This window comes from Dipodomys ordii, unplaced genomic scaffold (genome assembly GCF_000151885.1).
Source record: "Dipodomys ordii isolate 6190 unplaced genomic scaffold, Dord_2.0 Scaffold107, whole genome shotgun sequence".
Taxonomy (NCBI): domain Eukaryota; kingdom Metazoa; phylum Chordata; class Mammalia; order Rodentia; family Heteromyidae; genus Dipodomys; species Dipodomys ordii.
The window spans coordinates 3,997,404-4,005,327 of record NW_012267323.1 but is presented as its reverse complement, the minus strand read 5'-3'; the positions used below and the strand labels follow the sequence as shown (position 1 = coordinate 4,005,327).

Below are 7,924 nucleotides of genomic sequence, written 5' to 3'. Positions count from 1 at the left end.
CACCCGGCCGGAAGGCGGCGCCACAGCCCGGATGCGGTCGGCTGGCTACGCGCGGGCGAGGCAGAAAGCCGCTACTCGGCGCGAGTGAGGATGCGTCATTTTGGACCAATCAGAGCACGGGGGCGTGGCCGAGGGACGAACCTGGGGGGGGGGAGTTTTAACCCTTTCCTCCCCGGCGGCCTGGCTGATGGACGCCTGTCAAAATGCTCCTCTCTTGGGAACGATACAAGAACTGGAACCGAAGGCCTCCAAGCCCCTATGAGCGTGTGATGGAGCTGGTCCTAGGTCTTGGGTTTGCCAGAGGGTGAGGAGAAAATCCCTGAATAATCCGGCCTTAACCCTGTGGGGTGGGGGGGAGGGGATGGGGGTGGAATCCAGGTCTGTGGAGCCTCCCCTGCCTTCAAGCTGATGATGTTTCATTCCCAAGTTGTGTTGTTTTGTCTGTTTTTTTCAACTTTAGCTACTTAACATGAGGATCTTCACCTCCTCAAAAATCACAGTCTGAATGTTGCTGATCCTAAGAGGAAGTCCATCTTCTGGCTAGCTTCAAGCCAGAAAGGCCTAGTGGGGGGCTGGTGCTGCCCTTTGGGCAAAGCAGGAACTGTAAGGTCAGCTCTGAGAGCTGGACTGAAAATTGGATAGAGCCACAAATGCCTGGCCCTGAATACGAGATCCTGCAATATTACTGCCATGATCAGGAAGGGGGGGGTTTCCCTTGGTGCCCTAACTCCAACATCTGTAAATCCAACTTTGAGCCCCTATCACAAGAAGAAGGGCGCCAGATTTCACAGTATAAAGAGGTAGGAACCTAGTCCCACTCTCCCTTGAAGCTCAGTCTAAAAATAACTGGATTTTCTTGAGCCAGGAAGGCTCAGATTCCTCTCAAAGGTCAGTCTGACCAATCAGTCCCTTCACAGCCACCATCCAACCCCAACAGAAAGAGGCAACCATCTGTTTTCTATAGAAGTTTATTCCCAAAACAGAGCGTGTGGCTTCACGGAACAATTTTACACAGAGAGGAAAAGAGGGCTGCTGGGCTGGAGGAATGGGGGGGGGGAGAGGAACCTCTCCAGAAAGGGGGATCTACAGAACCTAGGGCATAGCAAGGAAACCCCCCCACCCACAGCAGGCCACAGCCTTCAAAGGCTGGAATTCTTCTGGGTAAAGGAGAGCTAGCTGGGGTGCTGGCTGGTGAGCTTTAGCACCAGTCAGTGAAACAGGATTTTTTTTAAATCTCCTCCGAAATTACTCCAAAAAGTATGCATGGGGTAGGGGTGTGGAGGTCTTGGCACAGAACACCCCAAATCCTGCATAAACCACAGTTCCTGGAGGTCAGAGGATACTTTTAGACCTCCTAGGTGTGCTGTTTAAAGGGGGTGACTCAAGACTGACCTTTGGCCTGGGAGCTTGGGGAGGGGCTGATGGTAAAAACTCCCCTCAAGATAGCTAGGTCCTGGGCTGGGAATGTGGCTTAGTGGTAGAGCGCTTGCCTAACATGCATGAAGCCCTGGGTTCGATCCCTCAGTACTACATACACAGAAAAAGCCGGAAGTAACACTGTGGCTCAAGTGGTAGATTGCTAGCCTTGAGCAAAAGAAGCTCCAGGACAGTATCCAGGCCCTGAGTCCAAACCCCAGGACTGGCAAAAAAAAAAAAAAAAGGCTAGGTCCAAGCCCCTCTCCCACTTTCCCTACCTTTCACGTGTAGACAAAGGAAATTTAAAAACCAACAACAAAATTCTCAATTGTAAACAAAGTATAAAAGCTCAAAAGCTGTAAGTTGTAAACAAAGTTAAAAAAATAAATAAAAAAATAAATCCCCACCTGTAAACAAAGTAACCATTTTTTGTTTTTTTAAGTCCACAGATCTGGACATCAGACAAAGAGCAGTAACAAAAGTGAGTTTTGTGAACAGGTCCTAACAATCCTTTTTTTCCCCCTTTATAAGGGAATAAATAACAGAGGGATGGAAGGAGTTTGATTCTGCAGCCCTGGGACCAGAGGGACTGGGAGGCTGGGGGCGGGGATCCTGTAAACATGAGAGGCCCAGGCCCCCCAGCATCTACATTCTAGGTCTTGAATTCCCTTGTTCCTGTTCCCTTAGTTCACCCACCCCTCAGAGAATCAAATGGCACCACAACTTTTGCTCAGGTAGGAGCAGGGGCCAGCAGCAGATGCCTAGGCCTCTACCCACTGTCTGCAGGGCTGTGTGGGGAGAGGCCTGAGCCCCCTCCCTGAGGGAGAAAGGGAAGCCTTGCTTTGTAAACATGACAGCTGCTGCTACACCAAGCACCTGCAGCATCTGTCCTAGGTCATAAGGCAGTAAGTGGCAGGGACCCCATATACTAAACACACACATCTACAGGGAAGATGGGCCCGAATGAGCCCCCAAGAGGAAATCAGAGGACCTGTTTGCAAGACCCACCCCACCCCCACCGCAGTTCAAGAAGTTTGGCCTGTAGGGCACTGAGGGTAAAAGAAAAAAAAAAAAGAGGAAAGAAAAAGAAAAGAAAACCAAAGATAAATTCTGTACTTTAGGTCCTGACAATCTTTAGATCAACCTTAGGGTAGGGTAGAGGGAGGGGACTTGGCCTGTATCTGTTGCCTGTGACAGATGAGGAAAAAAAAGAGCATATGGTCTAAGGAGTCAAATGGGACCAAACCACATCTTTCTCCCTCTCCCTCTGTCCCCTTCCCCCCTCCCAGCTCAGCCTCAGACACCACCACCTCCCTTCCCCCATCCTCTCTCACCTTCCCACCCCCTTGGGAGACAGAAAAGCTGAAAAATAACATAAGCATCTCTCTCTCTGGTTACAAAGGTACAAAACATATAAAAGTCCTCCCCTTTAGTCCCTGCCTCCTGGGCACCTGTCACGCGCATGCTCGCAGATGTGCAAGGAATCTCTGCCCTGCAATGAGAGCTGAGAGAGGGCTCCTTGGAGTCTGCCTTGGGATCCATGTCCCGGATTCCTGGAGTCTCTTTCTTGTTGGCCCAAGTCCTCCATTGCCCTCGGCTGGTCCTCAGGAATGACCCTCGCTTCTGGGAACTCTGTAGAGTTGGAGGTAGAAAGGAAAAGTCAGTGCTGAGAGGACCTAATGTCAGGTAGTTCTGGGCTTTACCACTTCCAACTCTCCCAAACTCATCAGCAAGGCTCCATGGTTGCCTACCTCTCTCTCTCTGTCCATCTCACCTCTGTCTCTGTCTCTCTCGTGCTAATACTGGGGCTTGAACTCAGGGCCTAGGCTGTTTTGCTGAAGTCTAGTGCTCTACCACTTGAGCTACAGCTCCATTTCTGATCTTTTTTTTTTTTTTTTTTTGTTCATTGGAGATAGGAGTCTCACAGACTTCCTGCCCAAACTGGCTTTGAACCATGATCTCAACCTCCTAAGTAGCTAGGATTACAGGTGTGAGCTACCAGTGCCTGGCTTAGGTCTTTTCTCTTAAGAGCACCTACCTTTTTTTTTTTTTTTTTGTCAAGTTGTGGGGCTTGAACTCTGGGCCTGGGCGCTGTCCCTCAGCTCTTCAGCTCAAGGCTAGCACTCTACCACTTGAGCCACAGTGTCATTTCTGGTTTTCTGGTGGTTTATTGGAGATAAGAGTCTCACAGACTTTCCTCCCCGGGCTGGTTTTGAACTGTGATCCTCAGATCTCAGCCTCCTAAGTAGCTAGGATTATGGGCGTGAGCCACCAGCGCCTGGCTTAAGAGCACCTACTAACCACATGTGACATAGGTAATGTCACCAGTCATCACATCTCAAGGAGTTTGTCTCTATAGACCCCTTATAAAGATGAGGAAACTAAGGCTCAGAGAACTCTGACAGAAACTTAAACTCAGAGTTTTGAGAGTTCTGAGCCCCTGCTCAGTCCCCCCATCCTCCTGCCACATGGCCAAACCCCAAGTCTAGAAAACAAGGGGATCCAGGTGGTAAATCAGCTCTCTCTCTTCCCTACCCTTCAGAGCTCCAGACCCCAGTCCCAATGGCTTTCCCTCTTCCTCTTGTCTTTTCTGTTGTTGTAGGTCGTGGGGCTTGAACTCTGGACTTGGGCATTACTATTCCTGAGGTCTTCAGCTGTTGAGCCACAGCGCCACTTCCGGTTTTCTGGTGGCTCATTGGAGATAAGACTCTCACGGATTTTCCTGCCCAGGCTGGCTTTGAACCACGATCCTCAGATCTCAACCTCCTGAGTAGCTAGGGTTACAGGCCTGAGCTACAGGTGCCTAGCTTCCTTTTATGTAGTTTGTGTGTATGGTGTGTGTGTGTGTGTGTGTTATGTGTGTGTGTGTGTGTGCTGATCTTAGGGCTTGAACTCAGGACCTGGGTTCTGTCCCCAAGCCTCTCTGCTCAAGGCTAGTGCTGTACCGCTTGAACCCCAGGGCCACTTTTGGCTTTTTCTGAGTAGTTTATCAGAGATGAGAGTCTCAGGAACTTTCCTGCCCGGGCTGACTTTGAACTGTGATCCTCAGATCTCAGCCTCTTGACTAGTTAGGATGACAGGCATGAGCCACTAGCACCTAGCCGGAAGTCTTATCTTTAAAACTCCTATTAGTTTACAATATTTGGAAACCCCTCATCCCTTTCCACATCTACCATTCCTACTGGACTCAACTGCCATTCAGGCTGCAATTTAACCTTCTAAGCCCCACCCTATAGTGCCCCCAGTGGGGAGGAACTTAATATTGACTGAATACAGCAGTGAATGAATTATTTGTCCTTCATGTAGTGTCTTCAATGTGGCATATCCTGATGCCCCACATAATCCCTTAACAAAAGCCCTTTGAATGGCAGGGTGCTGGCAAGGGGGGGGGTGGGGGGGGAAGCACAGGCCTGTCATCCTAGCTACTCAGGAGGCTGAGATCTGAGGATCACAGTCTGAAGCCAGCTCAGGCAGGAAAGTCCATAAGACCCATTATTTTTGGTCAGTTGTGGGGCCTGAGGATTATCCCTGAGCATTTTTTGCTCAAGCCTAGCACTCTACCACTTCAAGCCACAGCACCACTTCCAGTTTTGTAGTGGTTCATTGGAGATAAGTCTCACAGTCTTTCCTGCCTAGGCTGACTTTGAACTGTGGTCCTTAGATCTCAGCCTCCTAAATAGCTAGGATGACAGGCGTGAGCCACTAGCACCCAGTTGTCCATGAGTCTTTTTTTTTTTTTTTTTTTGCTAGTTCTCGGCTTGAACTTAGGGCCTGGATGCTCTCCCTGAGCCTCTTTGTGCCCAAGGCTAGCACTCTATCACTTGAGCCACAATACCACTTCTGGCTTTTTCTATGTATGTGGTACTAAGGAATCAAACCCAGGACTTCATGCATGCTAGGCAAGCATTCTACTACTAAGCCACATTCCCAGCCCCTTCATGAGACTTTTATCTCCAATCAACCACTAAAAAGTCAAAAGTGGAACAGTGGCTCATGGGTAGAGCTTTAGCCCGGGTGGCTCACGCCTGTCATCCTAGCTTCTTGGGAGGCTGAGATCTAAGGATTGTGGTTCAAAGCCAGGCTAGGTAGGAAAGTCTGTGAGACTCTTATCTCCCAAAAACACTACTCAGAAAAAGCTGGAGGTGGTGTTGTGGCTCAAGTGGTAGAGTGCTAGATTTGAGCAAAAGAAGTTCAGGGACAGCACCCAGGTCCAGAGTTCAAGCTCCAGACCTAGCAAAGAAACACCAAAAAACAAAAAACGGAGCGACAGCGCCCAAGCTCTGAGTTCAAGCCCCAGCAGTAGTACAAAAACAAACCAAACAAAAGCAGACTTTTCAGTCTGGCATATCCTGGGCCCCACATGACCTCTTAATCAGAGCCTCCTTGAACAAAGACTCCCCTTTTCTTCCTTGCCCCTTGCAAATACTGGGTTACCTCCCACTTAGAGGCCTTGACTCCCAACTTGCCTTTTCTTCTTGCTCCAGCCTTTTGGGAGGCTCTTATCTGGGAGGTTGGGGGAAGGGAGGCTGGCCGCAATAATCACAAACTTGGCAAGTCCCTGCTGGTTACTTTCCCACTGCCTGCCAGAGACCATGCGGGGCCAGCCGGAAGTCATCTCTACTTGCCTGCCAGTCCCACCCCCATTCTGTGATGGAAGCCAGGTACGCAGGAAGTTGCCCTGAGTGGAGGAGGGTGTTGGGCCTCGCTTACTCTGAGTCGGGTGACAGCTCTGAAATACTGTGTGACGTGGCAGAGCGAGGCGTGGAGGGTCCCAGGGCTGAGGCTGTGGCGGAAGGGGTGGCGGTGGTGTGCGGGCCAGAGGGCGTGCTGGATGACTGCACAGACGAGAGGGCTGAGGAGTTGAAAGAGGCAAGGATGGAAGAAAGGATGTCCAGCTGCTCTGTGGAAGGACCATGGCTGGGGCCACTGGCCAGCTCCTCCCTAGCTCTGAGTGGCTGTGGCGGGGGGCCCAGGGCCTCCCGTGAGGAATGCTGACCGGGCCCCTGATCCAGGGGTTCTCGAGAGTTTGAACTCCTACATGGAGTGTCCAGGGGCCTGGATGGCAAGTGGGGATCCCTCGAGAGTTGCCGCTGAGGAGAGAGGGGCAGAGGTGGGTGCTGAGGCTCAAGGTCCCGGGGACGGCGGGGTGGGGGCAAGGTGCTCAACCATTCTCGGGGTGCCCCTAAATCCAATGCATCCCGTGATCCAAAGCGACCAGCCATGGTACCAGGATAGTCCCGGGGTGGCTGCCTCCGTGGTAGGGTACTGCCCCGATCTCGGGGTTCGAGGCGGCATGGTATAACAGCATCTAGGCGTTCTTGGGAACCAGGCCTGCTCAGGGGGTGTAGTCGAGGGAGAGGGGCCTCTTCTAGTCGTTCTCGGCTCAGCTGCCGCCGAAGGAGCAGATCCAGTTGTTCTCGAGAAGAATAGCGACTGGCTGGCTGGGAAAGACTGCCAGTGCCCCCACCAGCATAGATGCGGCCGTAAGAGGCAGCTGGCACAGCACGGTGGCCTAATGTGGCTGCCCGGCACCAGGACAACTCTGGAGCGCCTCGAGTCTGTGGCATCAGTGGGTATTGCAACCGGTTCTTCAGGATGCCTAGGGACAAACAGAACAGCAGCCAGGGAATGGTGGGGGTGTCGGGGTGGGGGTGCAGGTGAAGAGGGGAAAAGATCCCCTAGATCGGGGCTTGTGACAAGCCATTTGAGTCCCTATAATGGAGTTGAGCTGGGCACGGGTAGCTCACACCTGTCATCCTAGCTACTCAGGAGGCAGAGATCTGAGGATCCAGGTTCAAAGCCAGCCCTGGGCAGGAAAACCTGTGACATTCTTCTCTTATTAATCATCCCCCAAAATGCTGGAAATGGACATGGGGCTAACCTTGAACAAAAAAGCTCCGTGATAGGGCTGGGAATGTGGCTTAGTGGTAGAGTGCTTGCCTAGCATGCATGAAGCCCTGGGTTCGATTCCACATAAATAGAAAAAGCTGGAAGTGGCGCTATGGCATGGTAGAATGCTAGCCTTGAGCAAAAGAAGGTCAGGGACAGTACCTAGACCCTGAGTCCAAGCCCCAGGACTAGTGGAAAAAAAAAAAAAAAAGAGCTCAGAGACAGCACTCAGGCCCCAAGTTCAAGGCACAGGACTGGTGCACAACCGCGCATGCCACCCCAAACATAAAACAAAACAAAACTTAGGGAAGGGCAAAGGCAACTCTGAGAGGACACTCATGAATCCAGCTACTTCTAATTGTTGTCTGTCACTCTCTGTCCCCCAGACACCCCTCAGACACCCGTGACACACCAAGTACAAACTCAACACCTCTGACTCCCACTCCCCAGTGTCCATGGACAGAAAGTGTTTCTTTTTTTTTTTCTTCTTCTTCTTTTTTTTATTTTTGTCGGTCATGGGGCCTGAACTCTGGGCCTGGGCGCTGTCCCTCAGCTCTTCAGCTCAAGGCGAGCACTCTACCATTTGAACCATGGCACCACTTCCGGCTTTTTCTGCTTC

General features: G+C 51.3%; 1 protein-coding gene across 1 annotated transcript in view; it reads right to left on the bottom strand.

Moving 5' to 3' along the window:
• Slc26a6 (solute carrier family 26 (anion exchanger), member 6) overlaps window positions 1-7,924 on the bottom strand; it is a 42,200-nt gene that overhangs the window by 17,000 nt on the left and 17,276 nt on the right. The gene's annotated exons all lie outside the window — the stretch shown is intronic.